Source organism: Camelus dromedarius, chromosome 35 (genome assembly GCF_036321535.1).
Source record: "Camelus dromedarius isolate mCamDro1 chromosome 35, mCamDro1.pat, whole genome shotgun sequence".
NCBI lineage: Eukaryota > Metazoa > Chordata > Mammalia > Artiodactyla > Camelidae > Camelus > Camelus dromedarius.
In genome coordinates this window covers 12,577,233-12,602,794 of record NC_087470.1, presented here as the reverse complement: position 1 = coordinate 12,602,794, position 25,562 = coordinate 12,577,233, and the positions used below count along the sequence as shown (strand labels likewise).

Below are 25,562 nucleotides of genomic sequence, written 5' to 3'. Positions count from 1 at the left end.
TTTCACAGAGAAGCAATAACTAAAAGATTTAGCAACACTAAACCCATGCTAAAAGAAATACTGAAAGGTCTACTCTAAATAGAAAAGTTGCAGGATGCTACAGAAATGAGAACTCATAACTGGAAAGGTGATAACTGCCATGAATTACAAATAGGATAAACATGAAATTGTAAAGGAAGACATCTAAATTATTGAGTGGGAGAGAGAAGCAAGAAAATATAGAGTATTATTTTCTTTCTTCTTTTTAATTAAATTTTTTGTTCTCGGTAGGTTGGGTTTGAGATTATATTACTATCTGTTTAGTACACACAGTTACAGTAATTGGTTAACAGACTTACAAAAAAGTGTAACCACAATCCAAAAACTTAGAAGTGAGTCACAAAAACTAAATACAATCCAAGGTAATACAAAGGAAAATTACCATACACAAAAGGAAGAAGAAAGGAACAAAGAAGAAATACCAAATCAACTGCAAAAATAAGTTCAAAATAGCAATAAACACTCACCTATCATTAATTATTGTAAATGTTAATGGACTAAATGCTCCAGTAAAAAGACAGAGTGGCAGACTGGATAATAAAGCAAGAACCTTCAATACACTGCATACAAGAGACACACTTAAGGGAGAAGGACACATATAGATTGAGAGTGAATGGACGGAAAAGGATATTCCATGCAAATGGAAACACCAAAAAAGCAGGTGTAGCAGTACTTATTTCAGACAAAATAGACTTTAAAACAAGGGCCATAAAGAAAGATAAATAAAGATATTTTATAATGATTAAAGGAGCAATACAAGATGATGATATTACAATCATTAATATATATGCACCCAACATGAGCACCTAAGTACATAAAACAACTACTCACAGAGATAAAGGGGGAAATTGATGGGAATACAATCATTGTCAGAAATTTTAACACCACATTAACATCACTAGACAGATCTTCCAGACAGAAAATAAAGAAGGCAACAGAGAAATTAAATGATACAATAGAAAAATTAGATTTAGTGGATAATTTCAGAGCATTACAACCCCCCAAAATAGGATATACATTCTTTTCAAGTCCGCATGGAACATTTTCTAGGACTGATCATGTACTTGGTCACAAAAGAAGCCTCAACAATTTTAAGAATATAGAAATTATCTCAAGCATCTTTACTGACAACAATGCCCTTGAAACTAGAAATCAGCTACAGAGAAAGAAAGAAGGAAAAAAGGATAGCATAGAGATTAAACACCATGCTATTAAAAAACCAATGAGTCAATGATGAAATCAAAGTTGAAATTAAAGAATACCTTGAGACAAATGAAAATGAAAACACAACCACACAAAACTTATGGGACGCAGCAAAAGCAGTGCTAAGAGGAAAGTTTAGGGCGATACAGGCCTTCCTCAAAAAAAGAACAATATCAAATAAACAATCTAACCCACCAGCTAAAAGAACTAGAAACAGAAGAGCAAAAACACCCAAAAGTCAGCAGAAGGAAGGAAATAATAAAGATCATGGAGGAAATAAATAACATAGAGATAAAAAAATAAAGAAAATAATCAATCAAACCAAAAGCTAGTTTTTTGAAAGAGTAAATAAAATCGACAAACCTCTGGCCAAACTCACAAAGAAGAAAAGAGAGAGAGCCCAAATTTGCAAAATAAGAAAGGAAAATGGAGAAATTACAACAAATAACATAGAAATACACAATATCATATGAGAATATCATGAAAAACTACATGGAAACAAAATGGATAACCTACAGGAGATGGACAAGTTTCTGGAAACATACAGTCCACCAAGACTGAATCAAGAAGACACTGACCACTTCAATAAACTGATCACTAGGAATGAAATTGAATTAACAATAAAAAACCTCCCTACAAATAAAAGTCCAGGACTGGACAGCTTCACCGCGGAATTCTACAACACATACGAAGAAGAACTCATACCAGTCCTTCTCAAACTCTTCCAGAAGATTGAAAAGAAGGAATATTCCCAAACTCATTCTCTGAAGCCACCATCACCCTGATACTAAAACCAGGCAAAGACACCACCAAAAAAGAGAATTACAGACCAATATCACTAATGAATACAGATGCAAAAAGTCCTTACCAAAATACTAACAAATAGAATCCAACAGCACATAAAAAAGGTTATACATCATACTCAAATGGGGTTCATCTCAGGGACACAATGGTGATTCAACATATGCAAATCAATCAATGTCATACTTCACATCAACAAGAGAAAGGACAAAAACCACATGATCATCTCAATCGATGCAGAAAAGCTTTTGATAAAATTCAACACCCATTTATGATAAAAATTCTCACCCAAGTGGGTATTGAGGGAACATATCTCAACATTATAAACGCTATATATGACAAACCTACAGCCAGCATAGCACTTAACGGTGAAAAACTCAAAAGCTTCCCACTAAAATCTGGGACAAGACAACGATGCCCACTATCACCACTCCTATTCAACATAGACTTGGAAGTCCAGGTCACAGCAATCAGGCAAGTAAGAGAAGTAAAAGGGGTCTAAATTGGAAAACAAGAGGTAAAAGTGTCACTATGTGCAGATGACACGATACTATATATAGAAAACCCTTAAAGGTCCACACTAAAACTACTAGAGATGATCGAAGAATTTAGCAAGGTAGCAGGTTACAAGATTAATGTTCAAAAATCAGTTGCATTTCTTTACACTAATGATGAATCAACAGAAAAAGAAAGTAAAGAAATAACCCACTTTAAAATAGCACCCAAAGTAATAAAATATCTAGGAATAAATCTAACCACATAGGTGAGAGAATTATACACAGAAAACTATAAACCATTGGTGAAGGAAATTAAAGAAGACTTTAAAAAATGGAAAGGTATCCCATGCTCTTGGTTTGCAAGAATTATTATTGTTAAAATGGTCACAATGCCCAAGGCAATCTACAGATTTAATGCAATCCCTATCAAATTACCCCGGACATATTTCATAGAACTAGAACAAATCACAATAAAACTTGTATGGAACGATCAAGGACATAGAATTTCCAGGGCATTTCTGAAGAAAAAAGAAAGAGGCTGGAGGAACAACTCACCCAAACTTCAGACAATTCTGTAGAGTTACAGTCATCAAGACAGCATGGTATTGGTACAAAAACAAACATATAGAACAATGGAACAGAATAGAGAGCCCAGAAATGAACCCATAAACTTTTGGTCAACTAGTCTTTGACAAAGGAGGCAAGAATATACAATGGAATAAAGACACTCTCTTCAGCAAGATAAACATAAGACAAGATACAATAAACCTCCTAGAAGAAAATACAGGCAAAATATCTGACATACATCTCAGAAACGTTCCCCTAGGGGAGTCAACCCAAGCAATAGAAATAAAAGCATGAATAAACAAATGGGACCTAATGAAACTTACAAGCTTCTGCACAGCAAAGGACACCATAATTAAAACAAAAAGACAACCTACAGAATGGGAGAACATTTTTGCAAATGAAACTGACAAAGGCTTGGTCTCCAGAATATATAAGCAGCTCATATGACTTAATAAGAAATAACCAAGTAACCCAATCCAAAAATGGGCAGAAGACGTAAACAAGCAATTCTCCAAGGAAGACATACAAATGATCAATGGGCACATGAAAAAATGCTCAATATCGCTAATTATCAGAGAAATGCAAATCAAAACTACAAGGTATCACCTCAAACCAGTCAGAATGGACATCATTCAAATATCCACAAATGACAAATGCTAGAGAGGCTGTGGAGAAAGGGGAACCTCCTACACTTCTGGTGGGAATGCAGCTTGGTGCAGCCACTGTGGAAAACAGTATTGAGTTTCCTCAAAATACTAGGAATAGACTTGCCATGTGACCCAGGAATCCCACTCCTGGGCATATATCCTGAAGGAACCCTACTTTAGGATGACACCTGCACCGCAATGTTCATAGCAGCACTATGTACAATAGCCAAGACATAGAGACAGCCTAAATGTCCATCAATGGATGACTGGCTAAAGAAGTGGTATATTTATACAATGGAATACTACTCGGCTATAAAAACTGACAATATAGGGCCATTTGCAGCAACATGGATGCTCCTGGAAAATGTCATTCTAAGTTAAGTAAGCACGGCAACAAGGAATAAAGAGAAGTTACCTCCAGGTACTTATTTTGATTAAAATATCCATACAGAAAGCAAGTCACCCCCACGACTGCTGCCAGGAGGAGCATCTGAGTGTAATAGCCCAGACAATCAAAGTAGATTCTGACCTTCTCTGTGCAGAATTTCCTGCAGAAAGACAGAAGGTAGTTTCAGAAGACACACATAATCACTCTGTAGCTTCATCCTCATGTTAACTTCTTTTTCTTTGTTCTTTTGGGGGGCATAATTAGGTTTATTTATTTGTTTTTTAAATGGAGGCATTGAAGATTGAACCCAGGACCTCATGCATGCTAGGCATGCAATCTAACACTGAGCTATACCCTCCCTCCATCATATTAATTTCTGATTCCAAATCAAGGGGGCTTTAAGTTTAAAACTCTGACTCAATTCACACTTAAAACATATGCGTTTTCATAGCAGCCCCCAAATTCTACCGTGAAATAAGAAGTATTTTACGTATCATAGAAGTACAGATCACTTGTTCACCTGCTGAAGAGAGATAAATGAGAACAGAGCAAAGGAGGGGATGAGGCTGACTCCAGAGCAGATGCAGGGGATCATCACCACCCATTGGATAGGCTGGCACATTCAACAAATCCCCCCAAAGATCATTCTTAACAGGCTTGACACAAGTGGACATTAACAACTGGCTAAGTCATCTGCTCCTGCCTTATCTCAGGAACGTCCCTGGAGCAAATGCATCGTAAACCACAGATAATAAGGAAATGGCTGATAATGATAACAACTGGGAGTGCAATGTCTCTGTGACAAAATATTTATAAAACTCATTGTGGGAATGGGAGAGGGCAGGAGGGATGTGATTGAGGAAGGTACTGCCCTGTATTCTTTGCATCTAGCACGTCTGTTGTTCTTAGGTTTTAAAAAACTCTTCAATGTTTCTCAGTTAATCTGGAGTAGATGGAACAGGCCAGGGAGGCAAGATGAGAAGAAAGGAAGCAGGGCATGAAGCGGTGCCAGGCTGGTCCTGAAAGGGAGACAGAAACAGACAGGCAGACACAGAGGGCTTAGGGATGAGGCGGAACAATGAGGCGGCAGCTCAGGTGGGTCTTGCTGCTGCTGATACTTCCCTCAGCTGGTGCACTGCTGACTCGGCAGTGCTGGGTAAAACCTGTGGCTTTCCTCAGCTCTGAGTTCTCTCTGAGGCTTCCGGCTCAGTCTGGAGCTGAGATGAGCTCAGTGGGCTTAGCCTAGGGGGGACTCAGCTCTGAGAACAGCCTGCAGTCCTGGGAAACTTCACGCAGGAACCCCTTGGGCTGGACCAGCGCTCACAGGGCTGCTGTGAGAGCAGCTCCATCCTCAGAGACCTGGGCGTGGAGAAAAGGGGGAAAAGGGCTGAGCCCGATGCCAAGTCAGATAGGAGGGACAAATTGTGTTCATTCTCATGTGACTGGGCTTTGTGGCCTGGCTCACAGATGGCAGGCTCAGGATGGTGTCTGGCAGAGAAAACCCTGGCAATGGGTTTGAGATGTCTTGGACTCTTTCTTGTTAAGTTTTTGTAATACATTCTTATCAAATATCCGTCCTGAAAATGCCACATTCAAAACTGAAAGAATGTTAGAAGTTGCCTGCTCCAACTGGCCAACGGTAAACAAACCCTGCTACAGTTAGAGAGCTGGTCACGCAGCCTCTGCCTGGATATTTACAGCAACGGGGAGTTCATTACTTCCAAAGGTTACATGTCGGCAAATAGGTCAGAAAGAATTTTTGAACCTTTAACAGATGTCTGCCTCCTAGTCCTTGCTGAAAAGCTAGGAATAATGAGGATCCCTTCAAATGTAGTTTTGTCTGTTTGTTATGTCTCTCTGTCAAAGACACCCCAATTCTTAACATCAATTTTTCAAAATTCAGCTTTGATTTCTTTTTATCAAAGTTATACCATACATTCATTAAAGAGTCAAACAGTTCTCGAACACCGATTGTAAAAAGGAGCAGTTCCCAACAACCGCCCTTCTTCCTGGTCAGAAGCAACCACGTTCATTTCCTACTGCTGACTCTTGGAATAATTACTCCCTTTCTCTGACTAATATCCTTGAAACACAGCCTACTGACTTTTTCAACTTTATGTATCACCTATCTAATTTTCTATTTTGGAAAATGAGGATTAAGCTCTCTTTCAAGCCCCATCTCATCTACACACCCAAACCTTCATTCTTCCAAACTTTTGATACAATTACATTACAATTTTGATCAGCTCGGTATCCTTGCTTTACATTATTAGGACTCGGTACAGACTGTTCACAGCTGTAGCAAGTTGTCTGCTAGGCTTACTTTTTTCTTCCCTACTTTGTTTTTCCTGGAGCTAATAATTGTCTTGGTGGCTCATAGCTTAGATTTCTGTGCACTTAACAATTCAACCCCAGACCTTCTCCTAATGAATAACTTTCTCAATACTTTCCAATACATTGTTTACAAATTTCATCTTTGTGAATAAATCTCTTCAGATCTCCTTCAACCTGGATTAACGACATGCTAGTCTTGTCACAGATTTCAAGGGCCCACTAGTGGGAAGGAACAAAGGGAACACACGGACCAGGAGCAGGGAACAGATCAACATATTTTCCTTAGTAGAACATACTTAAAATAGTGGGAAAATTTTTTTTAACAAACACAAACACACACACAAACCCCGAAAACCCATTAAGAATGATTAAAGAGCCATCAAACCCATTGCCCTGCCATCAAATACTGTACAACATAAAACAAAAATAACAGAAGGAAAATATCATATAAATATGAATCTCAAGGGTGATGCCACTCAGTGGCAGAGTGTGTGCTCAGCATGCATAAGGTCCTAGATTCATTCTTCAGTAACTCCATTAGAAAAAAGTAAAGATTTAAAAAAAAAGAAAAATTTATCAACTTTCAATATTTACATATGTACAAACATCCTCTTTTAGAACTCTGTTCTACAGAATAACCCGTGTAAATGAGAAAATGCCTCTTCATGACTGTGATCTTGCTGATAATTGAGGGAGAAAATTAGAGTATGACCACATGAAATAAAATCCCTTATGAAATAATGTTCCCGGGTGACAATCATTATTGGCTGCTGTCATCACAAAAAAGAGAGTCAGCTGGACATAATGTACCTTGTGACAGGAGTACAAAACTTCACATAACAAGTATTTTTGCACAGAGTTGAACCTCAGTCAGATCAAGCTTTTAGGGGAGGATCAAATCACTTAGCTAAAGCCAATACATAGGATGGAGAAACAAGTCTAACACCACAGGGAAAATGAAATCAGCCACACAGTAAATAGAGAAACCCCTCAGCAATTTCAAGAAAAATGAGAAAAAGGAAAATTATAGATTAGAACCCACTTGAGAGATATGCGAGCTGCAATGTCTGAACCTAGTCTGGATCCTGATTTCAACCCCAAAACTACTTAAAATTGTATTTTTGTGACAATCAGGAAATTATTTTGTAACCCTAAAAAAAAAAAGGAATATTCCAATTGTATTTGAAAGAGACCTTGTCTTTTCACTAATGAAAGGTTAAGCTAGGTAGGATTGTCTTCAAAATGATCCCGTGGTGGGGGAGGGGAGGAGGTGGCGATGAAAGATGCAACAACAGTGACTCTGAGTTGATAATTCTGGAGCTGGGTGACTGATACAGGCAGGCTGGCTGTGCTGTTCTCTCTACTTCTGTACATGTTGAATCTTTCCATAAAATGTGAAACAAACAAAAAGACTTCCGTGTTTTAAAACCCTCACTTGGAAGGTTAAGAGTTTTGCCCAAGTAGGTGGGCACCTGCATGGGGCACTGAGATTAGAAACAACAGGCACCTGGCTCCAGGCAGACCTGGGGCTACCTTGACCCTCCTCTTCTCCTCACCATCCACAGCCAGCCCACAACTGCATCCTGTCAGCCCCACTCCCCAAACGCATTCCTCCCTGGCTCCCACCATCTCTCATCTGGCCCAGTCCAAGGGCCTCCTACCCGGCCTCCCTGCTTCCTGGGTCCCTGCAATTCATTCTCCACATTATCTTGGCAAAATGTGAGTGAGAGAAAATTACTTTAGTGCTTAAACTATCATGACTGCTTCTCACTGCACTTAGAGTCTACACTCCTTTCCGTGCTCCTGATGCCCTTCTAAACCTCGCGTCTCGTCACTCTCACCAGCGCTGAATCCAGTATCTCCTCAAACCTGCTGAGCACATTTGTGCCTCGGGGCCAATGGACAAGCTGCCTCTATTCCTGGGGTGACTTTTCCCAGATCCTCAAAGTCCAGCCTCCTTATCACCATCTCAGCTCACATGTAACCTACTCAAAGATAGCATTCTTGACTAACTTCCCCCCAAGTCTCCCATCTCAACACTGTGTTATTTCCTTCATTTCAATCTGATATTGTTTCCTTATTCGCCTGATGATTTTTGTTTGCTCGGTTGTCCTTGGCCTCCCTCCCCCCAGCAGCCTTGCCCAAACACCATAAGCTCCCGGGGAGCAGCCGGCACTGGTGCTCTGAGAAGAAACATGCCGAGAACTACATTACAGTCACGTGGTGTAGTGAAACGGTGTCGAACAGCAGATACAGCAAATCAGTGAGAATTTCTCTCTTATTTTATAATTTAAGTGAAATTTAACTTTTACTCCTGTTTAATGAAGAATTCAGTAGGACTCTGGTCCCAGTTCCTGGACGGCAACCACTAAAGCCTTGAAATTTCCCAAGATAGGAATGTCTTTGCTATTCATGGTGGACCCTTGGATGGCTTGTGTTCATGAGTTGACTCAGGATGGGGACTGGCCAGCCAGATACACCAACCATGTGATTAGAGGAGTGGGGCTTTGAGCTCTGTGACAAGTGAGTTACCACCAGGAGAGGAAGGGGCTCAACGGTTATGGCTAAGGAAAGGTTTGACTTACAGTTAGGGTTTGGGTTAACCATGTAGGTAGTGACCCAATAAATCATGTCTTTGTAATAAAGCCTCCTGTAAAACTTGGGGCAACAAAGCTCAGAGCTCCTGTGAGCTTCCTGGTTGGTAACACTCTTGGAGGACTGTCACACTCAGATTCCATGAGGGCAAACCTGAGTCCTTCCCACTGGAGTGCTCTCCACAACAGCTCACCTGATGAGATCTAAGGGCTGCTTCTTGTCTATGCTTCGAGGAGGAGCCCATTCCCTGTACAGAAGGCCCTGTTCGCTGGGGCAGCTGAGGTCCTCTGACGGAGGCTGAAGTTGCACTGGGAAGCAGAAGCAAACAGGTGAGCATCACTGTCACCACATGTTCACATGTTCTGTTGATAAAATGCGGTGATACACTTTGTCTTCATTTGTAAATAAGGGGCCCTCACTTGCCAGAAGGGATGGAGGTACCATATAATTTTTCATAATTCTCACCCAGGATTAATACTAACCCCTTGAGGGTCATTTGCAAACATGGGTGGAAAGGAACGCTTGGATGTTACAGTCCTGGGACCACCGTGGGTACCTGTGAGGGCCTTGCAGATGCTTAATGTCCTACAACCGGGCCAGTCTTCCACAGCAAAAAACTAGGTCACCCAAGTGCCCAAACTGCTGCAGTGGAGGGACACCTGACGGTCCAGCCCCTCCTTGGACACCCAGAGGAACCTGGACTCTGGCTGGTTAGGGGCAGGGTCAATTCTAAAACCCATGCTTTTTTGTCCCCACAATTCAGTAGTTATTCGGTGACAGCACATGGAATATAAACAAAGAAACTTGACATGATGATATGTATTTAGCTTACTTAAGAAACAAAATTTAAATCCTGTCATTCTCCTTCCCACCTGACCCACTTTCCTTTCTACTGTACTAGAACCAGATTATTACCCACCCAGCCTTAACATGGGTCCTGACTCCACTTACCTCCCTCCCAAACACCACATGAGATGGTTCCTCAGCCTGGATGTGGGACCAGCAATTACAACAGGCTTTAGTGGAAAAGAACTGGTTGTGCACAGATGCCAACTAAACACTGTAGAATCCTGGTGTCCCACATTAGTAATCATGACAGCTGTTTGCAAGTGTCCCCAAAGTTCATTTCAGACTCTCACTGCTAATTTTGCTGGGACATAAATATAAATCATATGGACTGCTGGGCTGGACTGCCATGCTGGGTCTCTGATCCAGGAAGCTCAGTGTCTGCTCCCTGCACCCAGCTCCCTGTTCTGTTCATGCATGTGCATCTAGCAGCTGTTTAGTGTCCATTTTAATATCTTAAACAGTGCATTTCAGTATTGTCTTCATCCACAAATACGTGTACCACACAGTAGTAATGATCAATCTCAGTCTTTGCTTTCTTTGGTCTTAGAGAGTCAGATAAAAGGATAGCAAAGATAACAAAGTCATACAGCACTATAATATAGTATTTCCTTTATTTCAATTACAGGACTTTTTTAAAGAGCTTAGATATAACATCCTTGCATTTATGGCATCATTAAGCCTCTGAGGCTGTTACATTTTAAAAACTTCACTTCATGTGAGATGTTATCAGTTAGAGAAGTGCTCCTGTATTTGAGGGGTTGCTGTCATCTCAGACGGAGTCCCTAAAAAATGTCAACACTCTGCAGTATTGCCATCATGACAAGAACCCAGACAGATGAAATTTGGAAAGCCCTGTGGCTTTCTAGTGCACAGACAGAAAATGGTATTTCAGAGGGAAAAGCCTGAATTACAGAAAATGATAAATGAAATGGTCTAACATGCATTTCCTTTACAAAGAACTAATACTTCTTTGGTTGATAATAACATCTGTCAGTAATTATGAAAATAGCTGACAGATGCGTAGTACTTACTATTAGCCAGGGCTGTTCTAACATTGACACAGATTCATTAATCCCCATAGCAACTCTACGAGGTGGGTACTATTATTATCCCCATTTTATTGATGAGGAACTTGATAAACACAGAGGCTAAATGTCTTTTACAAGGTCGACAGCGAGAAACCAGCAAAGGTGTTCCATCCTGACTCTGCGCTCTTGGCCACTTCTCTTTTTTTTTGTTGTTGTTGGCGGGGAGATAATAAGGTAATTCTGGTGGGGGGTGGGGAAGTAATTAGGGTTATTTGTCTATTTTAGAGGAGGTGTTGGGGGCTGAACCCAGGAACTTATGTGGGCTATGCATGCGCCCCATCACTTGAGCTGTACCCTCCCCTCTCGAATCTATGCTCTTAACTGCTAATCCACACTGCCCCACATGCTAACTGTGGGGGAACTACAGTTCATTCATTCACTGACTCGTTAAACCCAGCCTTCCCGGTGCCTGGGATTCAGCAGTGAACAAGACAACATGGTTCCTGCCCTAAATGAGATTGTCACCTCCTACATATTATTTTCATTTTACCCAGGAAGAAACAAGGTCAAGAAAATTAGCCTTTTCCTGTTAACACCGGAGGATACATAAGGTGCTTTATTTCGTTTCTGCCATTTGACTTACACTATGGGGAGGGAAAGCTGCCTTGCAGATCCCGGAGCTCACAAACCTTTTAATCCCGAATTTCTTTTAACACTGTCCCTTACTTGATACTTGATCTGAGAAAGGATGAAGTAAACCTAAAAAGATTTTAAGAGAGTCTGTGGCTTATACAGGGTAACTAACCAGCCACTGTTTACTATCCTAACAGGAATCTGTAGGCATATTTCTTTTCTTTCTCTTTTTTCCTTTTTATGGGCAGCTTTTAAAAACCAAACCAAATCACTGATAATTCAACAGCAGGTTCTAAATCACCCCCAAGACAGCAGCTAAACTCGGTTTAGACTTACAATGTGGCTTCTGGTGGCTGGATTGAAGAATGTATCTCTATCCTGAATATAAAAGTCACTCACGCAGCTCTTCTCAAATAGGGCAATGAAAAACTCTTGCTCCGGCTTGATGATACTTTCATCCACATGGAGGACTTTCATAAAACAGCTGAAATTATCAAAGGCTGAGGACCGGGTTTTCAGATCACTGGGCTTCAGAGGCAATTTTATGTGCAGTATCTCAGCCTATGTACAGAGCACCTCCCACAGGGTGTGTACTTTTGAAAATACAAGCTTGTCATCCAAAACCTGTATTGGGAGAATGAAAGCACAAACCAGGAAACTAAGTATTTTCACATTTTTAGTACACAGATTTTTCTTACATTGCTGTTAGTTAAAGCACTTGTGCAAACACACACACATATGACACTGGTAAAAGTGAAGATATAATAAAAATAGATTTGCAAACCATCATACGTTTTTGCCTTAAAGATAATTTCTTTGTTGAATTACTGAAAAGTTATTTAAAATCCTTACAGTCCATTCATAAAATAACCAATGTTTTTGGTGAAGAAAAGCAAACTTGTTAATTTTTAGTCCAAATTAGTAACTAAAAATAGAAACACCAAAATATGCTTTGCAGTGGTATTGTAATGACAAATTTTTAAATTTCTGAAACCTAGGACTATTTACATATCTGTTCAATACTGTGTTAAACAGCCATTAAAAGGGATTTAAAAGAATTATGTTTATTGATATGGAATATATAATAAAAGGAAAAAGCAAAAAAATGTGAAATAATAATTTTCCTTTTTGGAAGGGAAAAATATCTACATTTGAACAAAAAATGTTTAGAAGGATTTTAAGATTCTTAATGTATAATTAATGTACAGATGAGTTTTAATTCCACTCTTCTTACATTTTCAATTTTGGGGGTAAATTTTTATAATAAAATAATCGTTAAAAATTTTCCTGCATTAATACATTAATAGATATATTTATGACTACATTCTCTGGCTATTAAAAAAGATCTCCTAGCTTTGGATCTGAAACATACATTCCATAATGCAGATTCTGACTAACTCGCCTCCCAGCCCACAGTGAAGGCACGGCTAGGATGACATATTTCAAATATCATTCCAGATAAAATGCAGGCTCCCAGCCAATGGCTGCAAAGGGACTGACACTGATCAGGTTGCTCCCAGCTGCAGACCATCACAGATGAGGTTAGATTCATAGGCTCATGCTTTCTCTGTCAAAAGAAATCAGAAAATGTTAGGCTGTTACTTTCACCAAGGGAACAAGAAATTGTTTGATTTTTTTATGCAAAAGAATAACAACAAACCAATTTGAACCTTATGAAAAGACATTTGCTCAAAACAGCACAGTAGCAATGAAGGTGCTCTGGCTGGCAGGGACTTGTTGGATTCCTGTGAGTGCTGGACTACTCACATGGAATTCCCTTGGCACTCCAGAAGGCCTGTGGTTGTCCCCATGTGTTTGTGGCCATATGTGGTGCACAAAAGTCTCTGGCTTTGCCACAATTTCAAAGCCTTTTTTGGCTTATGAAAGGTTTTGCACTCAAATGGAGTTTTCTTGTGTCCACTCACTGATGTCATTCACCAGAGTTATAGTCCAGATCTGACACTCTAGACTCGTAAAATCTTGTAGGCATTCAAATGGTTCAGGTTTGGATGTGTATTCACCTCTGCAGGCCTGGACCATATTCGATAAAGCCACCCGGACAAGTTCAGCAAAATGCAAGAAATTTTTCTCTCTGCAAGACTGAAATGTCTGTGAAGCATAAAAACTTCTGCATCTACAAAAATAGGGAACGAACTCATCAATAACATATCTATCTATAATGCATGGCCATTTAAAAAAAAAGTACTGTATTTACTGCTATTAAATTTTATCTGGCTTTTGCCAAATTGTGTCCTAAACTGTAAGGAAAGTATATAAATGTAGAGAATTTTTGAACTTTTAATAGAAAAAGGAACCCTCCTACTCGGGTGGTGGGAATGTAAATTGGTGCAGCCACTATGGAAGACAGTATAGAGGTTCCTTAAAAAACTAAAAATAGACTTCCATGTGATCCAGCAATCCCAATCATGGGTATATGTCTGGAGAAAAATATAATTCAAAAAACACATGCACCCCAATGTTCACAGCAGCACTACTTACAATAGCCAAGACACTGAAACAACCCAAATGGTCACTGACAGATGACTGGATAAAGAAGGTGTGGTATATTATATATATATATATATATGTATATATACATATATACATATATATACACACACATATATACACATGAACACACACACAAAATGGAATACTGCTCAGCCTTAAAAAATAAAATAATGCCATTTGCAATAACATGGATAGACCTACAGTGTATTATGCTAAGTGAAATAAGTCAGAGAAAGAAAAACAAGTACTCTATGTATTAACATATGTATATCTAAAAAATAAAACTAATGACTATAATAAAACAGAATTAGACTCACAGGTACACAGAAAAGACTTGTGGTTACCAATGGGGAGAAGGAAGAGAGGGGAGGCAGGAAGGGGGTAGGGGATTGAGAGGTAAAAAGTACTACGTATAAAATGGATAGGTTACAGGGCTGTATCATACAGCACAGGGGAATATAGCCATTATTTTATGGTGATTTTAAATGGAATATAATCTATAAAAATATTGAGCCTCAGTGTTTTACACCTGAAACTAATATGATGTAAATCAACTCCTCAATTACAAAATTTTTAATCAAAGTTTTTTCATATAATTTGCAATGTTAGAAGCCACCACTGTCAATAGAAACATAGTGCCAGTCACAATTTTCCAGTAATCCCATTTAGAAAATAAAAAGGAACAAGTGAAATTAATTCCAGTAATAATTATATTTATCCCAAAATATCCAATATATTATCATTTCAAAAGTGTGATTAACACTTTTAAAACTTATTAATAAATATCTTACATTATTTTTATTGTGCAAAATCTTGAAAATCTATTATGTATTTTCCTCTTATAGAACATCTCAATTCACAATAACCACATGTGGCTGGTGGCTACCATACTAGACAGAGCAGATTACACCATTCACACTTCTGATAAATTACCTGCTCTTACTTATTTAAAAATCTTGCAGAAAAGGATTTAGGTATTCCCTATATCAAAGAAAGCAACCTTGACTGGTGGGGAGTATCTTCATTATAAAGTGAAAAATAAAGTTAAGAGAGCCACGGTTACATGTATGTTAATGTAACAATACCTTCTTAATTCATTCAGGACTTTACAATCTTTCTTCATATGCTAAGGGTTCACTGTCACTGAGCAATGTTTTTCACTATTATCATCTTTGGAATTGAGAGGCTTCTGATGACCCTGCTTTGTGCATCTGTACATAAAAGAAAATAACAAAACAGAGGAAAAGGCCTTATTAAAGATAATTTAGGGGGGAGGGTATAGCTCAAGTGAAAGATCATATTATTAGCATGCACAAGGGCCTGGGTTCAATTCCCAGTACTTCTTCTAGAAATAAAATAAATAAATAAATAAAAACCTAATTACCACCCCCCTGTAAAAAATTAATTAATTACTTTAATTAAATTTAAAAAAAGATAATTTAGTGCAGGTTTATCAAGCTACAAGAGCTACAATGAATGCCCCTCCCCCCATTAATTTAGAAGAAGTCTCACAGTATTTCCCAACATAAAGGCTAAAATATAATTCAGAACACTTCCTGATGGTCAGCATGATTTTAACAAAAAAGCAGATAATTACCTCCCTGGTGTCAAAGCTCTGTCAGAGATGGGCACAGAAAATTTGGTAAAAATGATTTTCCATCTACCTTTGAAAGAAATGCTGAGAAATGATCTTTTCTGTTGGAAATTAGTCTGCTTTTACATTCTGCAGTAGGCATACATGTTTACAAACCAGGCAGGAACTGGATCATATTTTACACATACTTTAGAAACTGATTTGAATTTTGCTCTCTACCTGCAAGTCTTTTTTTAGGTAATAACATAAGCTGGCCACTATACTAAATTTTGTTTCCCTGTTTGCTTAATCCTCACAACAACTCTGTAAGATGCTATTATTACCCCCATATAACAGATAAAGAGCTTAAGGCAGAAAATAATTTGTGTAACTTGGTAAATGGTGGAGCTGGGTAAGACCGCAGCCAGTCTGAAACTCAAGTCCATTCTTCTCACCGATGTCTGATACTGCTGCCTACATTCAGCAATGACCACTGACTTCATATTTAAGTGTGTCATTTCTAAAAGTGCAAAGCTATATTAGTACTGCTGTGTAAATTATTCTTTTGAGATGTGATTGCCAAAAAAACAAAAACAAATAGTATCAGGGTGCCACTGAGGGGAGGGCGAACTGCATATGGACAGACACAAGGGGATTTTTGAGGACACAGTTGCATAACTCTAGAAATAGCTAAAATGGCTGACTTGTACAATTATAACGTGTGAATTTTATGGCCTGTAAATTACACCTTAATACAGCTATTAAATTAAGAAACTGGGATACCAAATTAAGACTAAAACACATATATATCACACAAAGAACAAGAGGCAAATATTACTTACTGCGCCATTTTCCTTCATGCAGCTTCCTTTCCTCACCCGTTCCTGAAAGGATGATTCAGTTTTAAAATAGTCTTTTAATTTATTCAGCAAATAAGTTTTGACTGCCTTCTATGTACCCAGGACTAGTCTAGGCACTTGGAATAGATCAATAAACAAAACAAAGTCCTGTCCTCACAGAGCTTGGTTGGAGTCTAGCTGAGGTGGGGGTTGGAGATGACAATTCACACAGCAGAGCAGCACAGGAGGTGGCATGTTAGGAAAGAGGAACCATGGAAAAAAGAATAAAGGGCAAGTTAAATAGGGTTGAGGGTATGGGATGAGGGTGATGTTGTATTAAATATCAGAGCAGGCCACACTGAGGACTGAGGTTAGAACTAGGACTAGGAGGTGAGAAGTCCCAGGTGGACGGAATAACCATCACCAAGGTCAGAGTGCACATCGCATGTTCCAGGATGCGGGCACGTCTGGAGCTGCGGAGAAAAGTCAGTGCAGATCCTGTACGGCCTTGGAGGATGTTGTAAGGACTGTGGCTTTTTCCCGGAGTGACATGGGGAGGCACTGCAGAAGGACGACACGATCTAACTTAGGTTTTCAAGGCTCACTTGAATGCTGGGTGAGAATAGGTGAAACGGGTCAGAGATGAAAGGAGGGAAGCCACTGAGAAGGGCTGTGCAGGAGGAGAGGACAGTGGCTCAGGGCAGGGAAGCAGCAGTGGAGGCAGGAGCCATGGTGAGAAGTGGCTGGGTTCTGGATATGTTTTAAAGGCAGTGTTAAACCAGATCTATTGACAGAATTCATGTGCTGTGTCAGTGAAAGAATAACTCCAAGATTTTTGACCCAAGCACCTGGAAGGATTAAGTTTCCACTAACTGAATGGGGGGAGGCTGCAGGAAGAACCAGTTTGGGGGGTAGGAGGACCAAGAGCTCAGTTTTTACACATGTTGGTTTTAAGATATCAGAGTTCCAAGTGAAGATGTCAAATCAGCAGAAGATTTTAAGAGTCCAGAGTTGGAGAGAAAAAGTCTAGCGGGAGACAGAAATGTGGGAATCATGGGTCACACAGGTGGCAGAGGAAGACATGAAACCCAGGTAGTCAAACATAAGATAACCTGGCATTAACCATCGAAGTTATCCTTGAGGGCCTGCCTACTAGGTGTGGATATCAGTCCTATTTTCCGACCACTCGAGTTTTAAAAAGGAACTTACAAAAAATTCTTTCAAGACAATGCCTCCAGTGGGTGGGTCCAGAGCTGGAGTGGGAGAATGGGATGGTGCAACCTACTCCCTACGGCAGAACGTGTGTGTGTGTGTGTGTGTGTGTGTGTGTGTGTGTGTACGCATGTGTGTGTGAGCAAGGGGATGAGTTACACCTGGCTTAAGAAAAAGAGCTAGTAAGTCTAGCAGCCGAAAGATGAAAGAACATCCAGATCTGGTAGAGGGAACAGGGGAAACACTGTGTACTGTAAGACATATCCCCATAATGCCATTTCCCATCATCCTTTCATCAGGAACACAGTTGGAAAGGGGGGAATTATGTAGATACGTGTTATGTACACAAACTTTCTGACTATGTAACACTGAATATCTACATATGTAGCAAGTTAATGATATTTATATCTGCGTCAACTTTAATAACAAGTTCACAACAGAGGGAAAATAAAATATTGAGGACTGGTAGAAGTATCATAGAAGGCCTTTCAATGCTCAGAATGGAAGCAAAAGCAGCTTCACCCCACAAAGAATGTCATTAAGAGTCAAGAATGTTTATATTTGCTTAAGAAATTGAGAGTTATAACTTCCTGCTTTAAAGAATTAACTTTAAGACAGATACCATATTATAAGCAACGTCTATACTGGTGTTTTCTTAAAGCTATTTTTAGTTCCTGCTTGTTCTTATGTACTCCAGAAACTCTGCAAAGAAAACCTTCTATTCAAAGGCTTAAATGAATAAAAAAGAAATAACACTGCATTCTTTTAAGTGTTCTCTGTACTGAAAGTCACTTGCAAGTGCAGCACCCTGCCACAGGGCTACATTTTTAATAATAAGTCCTTTGCGCAATTTTTCAATCGCTATGTGACTTTGTGTCAGTCTCTCACTCAGAAGCAGAATGCAGTACCAGAAAATGACACTTCATGTCTAAAACTACAGGTGTGGAAGATGAACGTACACAAGGACACAGCTAAGTGGGAGGGTGAGGTTTACCTTCTAAGTTACCGTAAGTGCAGTTACACCTGCTCCCTGCTTCCCCTGTGAAGTGAATAACTAGTCTTTTCCAGAAAAGCTCTCATTCTGAGAACTGTCTTCTTTAAAATATTTGGAGATTCTTTTTTAAGGTTCTTTCACTTTTAAGTCTTTCCCCAACTCTACATCCCATAACAAGTGTTAAAATTATCCAATAGCCTATTGTTACAGAACATACGCTACAAAAGCTGAGGTTTCCCAGGGCTTGGATCCCAGAACTCTGCTACCAGATAATCCTAAAGCCTTCCTTCCATAACTGACTCTTCTGCCAATTCCCAGCTGAGGGCAAATATGGCTTCTCAGGACAGTTAACTTTCTAACTCTGCCTACGAACACTCTACTGCCAGTAAGGGAACTCTAAGGGAGCCAACAAAGCCCCTAGTGAGGGTTGTCTCCTTCAAACAATCAAGAGGCCATCACCAAGCAAATATTTATACCTACTGCAAAACTTCTGAAGACATCTTACAAACAATATAGTTTATATAGATTCATACTATTTGCTCTGGAATAGTGATTTCCAATGGAGGGAACAAAGGACCACCTCACCCAAGCAATTATTTAAAACTTCACATAACTATCCCTCTTCACGTGAGGATTCAGGCAAGCCCGTCTTATAGGTCTAGGTGTAACAGAATGGCAACACCTCTAGCAGTAGGGTGAAAAACAGCGAGGTAGATTTTAGTGAAAGGGAGTGATGTAATAGGACCCACCGCCCACTTACCTCCCACCACAGGACAATCATCTCAGATGGAGAACAAACACTTTGGGAAACAGAGGTTGTTTATGTTTTTATGGTTTTCTGGTGGAAATAATGCCCTGAGTCATGTGAAGTTGTGGCTGCAAAATTGAACAGGAGACCAGACATTTTCACATTCAGGACACAAATACTCAGCCCCAGGGTGGTCACCATATCTGCTCTCCCCTTTGCCTGTTCACCCCAAAAGCTGCAGGACTCTCCTGCTTGCAGTGACACCCACCATTTCTCACAAATTCCTGCCAAGTTGACGTCAGCAGCTGGTGGTGTCAAAGTCACCATTTGTACTGTTCTGAAGTCTCTCCATTACTTTATATCCCTTCTATTTTCTCTGTTGTCTTCCTAGCTACACTTTCATTCAGAAGCTGTTTACCACACTAACATTGCCTCTGTAATCAGTCCAGGATACAGGAAGCAGAGATTCAACTGTAACCAGTACCAGAATACTTGTCATGCCACTCTAGTGTCCCAACAAAATACTCTGGCATCCCTCATCTCACCCAAAGAACCACCGCATTACTTATAGTTTGTAAAAGTGGAGGGATTTCTCTACTGGGAAACACTGTGGCTTGTGGTAGTGTCTTGATTTCAGTTTTTGCAACTAGTTACAGGCAAAAAGACATGGTACGTGAATTTTCTTCAAGCGTTTGGAATTTAAACTTTTATTAGATACAGAGCCGGTGGACTAACCGTAATCTATGAACATATGGTCATATTATCAAATAATGTTCATGTCTGCCTTACAGACATGTAAGAACTTGAATTACACCTGCAGCCTGTATGCCTTTAGAATTGGATATGAAGCATCCTTTGAGATAAAAAAAAACCTCCTATCCAGTCACAGAACTCCTTACAGACAACATCACTTTAATGCCACTGAATACATTAGTATAGTCCATGTATGGTTAAGTTACATCTCCAATTTCCCAGAGCTGGAAAGCAGATGTCTAGAAAGGCTGGAAAAGCCCAACTACCAAAACAGCTCAAAAGTTGAAGCAGACTCCTGCACCTCCCAGGGCGGAGGGCGGAGGGCGGAGGGGGCATTGCCAACCACCCTGTCCTCCCCCAGGACATGGCAAGTGGGGAAGCAGGCAGGAGTGGGTGGCTGGGACTCAGAGGTGGAGAGGTGATGAAAGCAGGAGTGGAACTGCTCTGGTCCTAGAACAACAGAGCTGGAAAAAGCTCGGCTTCAGTTCAACCCGCTTCCTCTCCCACTTCCCCTCCCACCTACGTGACAAACAGAGCACAGTCAGGCACTTTCTACCCATTATGGTGACTACTAGCAGGAAAGGGACCAGGATAAAAGCATGTCCTACAAAAGATCAGTCTGATTTTAAAGACTGTGTTATAATCAATGAACAGCAGTGTCAGAGTGGGACACATGTGAGGCGCTCAAATAAGGAGGAAGAGGCTGAGGATCCATTTCCAGCACTTCCATGTCTTTTATCACTCCTATTTCTGACCTTTCCTTTGCCACGTTTTGTAGCACTGCCATCACTGGCAGGTAAAGGGGCAGCAATCTGACTTGGCCGTTTGGCTGATGGGGCTACATTCCCCAGCACTGGAATGAAAAGGCACTGGAAGAGGAGCAGCTGGAAGATGTGAACCGCGGTCCTGGCCTGTGCCAAACACTAACCAGGTGACCCTGGGTTAGGCTGTTAGTCTCTCTGGGCTTCCGGCTGTTTACTTATAAAAGAAGGTTTTGTCATTCCACAAATATATCCAATATGAAATATAACGTGAAAGTCAAACATAATGACATCTCACCTGCTTGCTTCAGGGAACTGTACTAGCACTGAACACTATGTGAATGTAAACACAGGGTTAAGAAAACTGTTAAGGTAAAGCGCTAAACTGAACATGGAGATAAAGTTTTATGGATTTTCTTGGCTTTCTTTTTTAATTGCAACACTGAATTAATAGTTATTAGCTATAATCCACACCACCACCCCTGCGAATAAGTAAATTAGGTTAGCACTGCCTGGATGCCTGCTATTGCCCGATGCTAAGCAGGGTGAGGGGTATAAAGGAGGCTGAACACGGGAGTCTTCTCCAGTTACGAGCTCAGTGAGGAGACACATTGGAAACCACCCGGGAATGGTACCAAGTCAGTACTCAAAGCCTAGATTACAGGCTACTGATCATGAACAGTGCAGGAATACAAAGAGGAGCTAGAAGTATTTGGAGTAAATAGGGAACACGCTATGAAGGGGATGGGGCTCCAACTAGTTCTCAGGGCAATTCTAAGCTGTTTTAACTGAGGACTGGATAGGAAAAGGCTGGTGACTCCTGGTTTTTAATAAGGCACAGGTTACCTTAGGAGGCTAAGTCACATAATGATTGGAATACATAAGGTAAGGCCAAAGTGATGGAGGGTCGAGACCACCTGGCTGAGATCTGGTTGTGGTAAGTCTTTGACTTGACTGTAGATGTTGGAGCGTCAAAACTGTAGGTTGACTGAAAGGGGGGGGAGAGAATATCCAAGAATTCAGCAGAAGGAAAAATTCATGTATCCGGGATGAAAGCTCTTCATCAGAGCATCAGCAATCAGAATAGACATTTGAAACCAAAAACATACAGTTCCAGAAGCTGACAAAATGTGGAGGGTGGTGAGAGAAAGATGAATCAAAAACCATTGTAAGCCTTTGGGTATTCAAGACCGGAAGAATGATTATCCCACTGAATGAGTGGAGACGCTGCAAGAAAAAAGATTATGAAACCAGCTTTAGACATGTTGAATCTGACATATGAGCTAAGAGTAGGTGTTCTCTAAGAAGCTCAAAATTCAAAACTGAAGCACAGATCTAGAGTACAGGCTTAAGATGCAGATGGACAAGACATGATAAATCTCCTAAAAGAAAACATAGGCAAAACATTATCTGACATAAATCTTAGCAACGTTCTCCTAGTGCAATCTACCCAGGCAATGGAAATAGGAGAAAAAAATAAACAAATGGGACGTAATTAAACTCATAAGTTTCTTCACAGGAAAGGCAACCATAAGTAAAACAAAACAACATCCTACGAATGGGAGAAAATATTTGCAAATGATACGACTAACAAAGGCTTAATTTTCAGAATATATAAACAGCTCATACAACTTAATAACAAGAAAACAAACAACTCAATCCAAAAATAGGCAGAAGACCTAAACAAGCATTTCTCCAATGAAGACACAAGTGGCCAATAGACACATGAAAAAATGCTCAATATCACTAATAAACAGAGAAATGCAAATCAAAACTACAATGAGGTATCAGCTCACACCAGTCAGAATGGCCATCGCTCAGAAGTTTATGAATGATAAATGCTAGAGAGGCTGTAGAGTGAAGGGAACCCTCTTACACTGCTGGTGGGAAACCAGTTTGGTGTAGTCATTATAGAAAACATGGAAATCCCTGAAAAAACTAAAAGTAGGCTTATCCTATGACCCAGTAATCCCACTTCTGGGTATACAACTGGAAGGAACTCCAATGTGAAAAGATACCTGCACTCCAGTATTCAAAGCACCACTGTATACAATAGCCGAGACATGGAGGCAAGCTAAATGTAGCAACAGGTGACTGGATACAGAAGTTGTGGCATATTTTTACACTGGAATACTACTCTACCATGAAAAGTACAAAATAAAACCATTTGCAGCAACATGGATGGAGCTAGAGATCGTCATTCTAAGTGAAAGCAGCCAGAAACAGAAAAATACCAAATGATACCGACTCATATGTGCAATCTAAAAAAAGAGAGAGAAAGACACTGTGAACTCATCTACAAAACAGAAACAGACTTGCAGACTTAGTAAACGATCTTAAGGTTACCAGGGAAAGGGATGCAAGGGATAAATTTGGCAATTTGAGATTTACAAATGTTAGCCACTATATATAAAAATAGATTTTAAATAAACTTTCTTCTGTATAGCACAGAAACTTATGTTCATTATCCAGCAATAACCTATAATGAAAAAGCTGATACAGCCACCAACTGAGGAAGCAAGAGAAGAAAGGTGTTCGTTATGCTGGGCTAGAGCCCACTTCTAAAATCCTTGTCAGCCACTGAGGCTGCCCCGAGTACACTGAGACCTCCTCCCAGGGACAGGCTGACATGACATGTGTCCTGCAACCTGAGGCAGCAGAGGCCGTCCCCAGGTCTGGCAGTGGGGGAGATGGGAGCAAGTCCACCTGCTCCCCTTGGGGCAGCAACGCTCCCCGAGGCCCCGGCCTCCTGAGTGCACCGAGCCTACCTCTCAGGAACCCACTGACTTGAAAACAAGTGATCCACGAACCTGGGGCAGCGGCATGGAGATGGGCAGCGACCTGGCAAGCTGGTCGATTTGCCCCCATCTCCCCCACGGCCTGTCCAGGGCTCGGCCTCTGCTGCTCCAGGCACGGTCCCCAGGTCAGCCTGCTCCCGGGAGGAGGGCGCGGTGTGATCGAAGGCAGTGGCGGATTATGGGGTCTGCCCATGTGAGCCCGTGGATTTGCTTCAAACTACCCAGCGCATAGCCTGAGCTTGGCCTCTGCTGCCCCAGGTTCATGGAACTCAGGTTACAGCTCAGCCTGCTCCTGGAAGGCGGGTGCTGTGCTGTCAGGGAAAGGCGGCGGCTGCGATGGCGGGATTGGGGCTGCCTTGTGAGAGCGCGGGGGTTGCGGCCATTTCCCGCTGCTGCTGCAGCCATCCCAGCACACTGATCGCACCGCGCCCACCTCCCAGGAACAGCCTGACCTGTAACCTGAATCCAAGGAACCTGGGGCTTTAGAGGCCGCCCCCAAGGTCAGGCCGCGGGGAAGATGGGAGCAAATCCAGGGGCTCTCATGGGGCAGCCCCCATTCCATCCGAGGCCCCGCGCCCGCACCACACCCGCCTCCCAGGGGCAGGCCATGGTCTGAGGGCCAGTCGGAGATGCTCCGGAGCCGTTCGGCGCCCTCCCGCCTCCCGGGGCTGTGCCTGCTCTCCTAAACCCGGGTATAAGTGGCAGTAAAAACACGGGCTTCAGGAACTACTAATAGCGGGGTTACCATGAAGCACAGCGGCGGATGGGACCCGTCTCAGTTTCCTAAGGGGACGCGCGGCCGGGGCCTCACCTCCGCTCCCCTCCCTGGGCGCCTCCCTAGCCGCACAGCCCAGGCGTCACCCACCGGCTCCCCGAGCAGCGCGCCCCCACCAGCGCCCCCTTGACTGCCTGGCAGCGGCAGCCGAGCCGCGGACAAGCGGCGGCCCAGACCCCAGGCCGTGTTCCTCTTCCAGGAGCTGGTCCAGGAGCAACCGGCTCCCGCCAGCTTCCACGCATTCTGGGCGGGTTCCGGCGTCTGCGCGTCTGTCCGTCTGCGCGTGCGCGCCCCTCCTCCTCCCGCCCGCAGCGCAAACTGCCCGGGTGGGGCTCCTGCTTTACAGGCCCTGGCCACTGGGGGCGGGATGGTCCAGGTGGGTCCCCTCCTGCTCATCCCGCCGGGTCTCCATCCCCAATGCTCCCATCCCGCCACCGACTGGGTCCTGGCACTGAACTAGAACCAGGAATACCCTGGGCCAGGCCACACCCTGCCAGCCCCACTTCCCCTGCTCAACTTCCCCTCCCTGTTACTACCCTCCCACCCATGGCCAGGCCCAGTCTCCCACCAGACCTTGAAGACAAGGCTTCTTCTCCTCACACCGAGGTGCCTGCCCTGACACTGCGTCCTGCTAGGTCCTAACCTATGGCCCCTACACCCAGAAGCTTACCCCTCATGCCTCACCACAGGACCCCAACATCCTGAAATTTTCCCCCTCACCTCTCAGCCAGGTCAGTTCCACTCTGAGCAGGCCCCACACCCCTCAACCTGTACCCCCTCACCATGGGGTCCCCTTCACTTTGAGTGCACCCCTACTCTGAGCTGACTACCTCACCCCTCACCCGGTGGTTGGGGTGGGGAAATCCGGGCTCCAGTAATGATGACTACTGCCACCAGTCGGGGATCCAGCCTAGTGTGCACCTTCATAGTTAATGTCTGAGGCTACAGGGTGAGGCAGGCTGGGCTGAAAGCGGTTCCAATTCCCACCCTGGCACCCTGACCCCCGCACCCTCTGCC

At 41.9% G+C, this 25,562-nt stretch overlaps 1 long non-coding RNA gene across 1 annotated transcript; it reads right to left on the bottom strand.

Moving 5' to 3' along the window:
• Positions 1 to 4,132: 4,132 nt before the first annotated feature.
• LOC135319969 (uncharacterized) lies at positions 4,133 to 24,783 on the bottom strand. Its single transcript, XR_010379071.1, has 7 exons — positions 24,582 to 24,783; positions 16,508 to 16,549; positions 15,178 to 15,303; positions 12,954 to 13,148; positions 11,918 to 12,205; positions 9,265 to 9,379; positions 4,133 to 4,302 (listed from the first exon to the last, which is right to left on the bottom strand). It is a non-coding gene; the product is annotated as an uncharacterized LOC135319969 (long non-coding RNA).
• Positions 24,784 to 25,562: the final 779 nt, after the last annotated feature.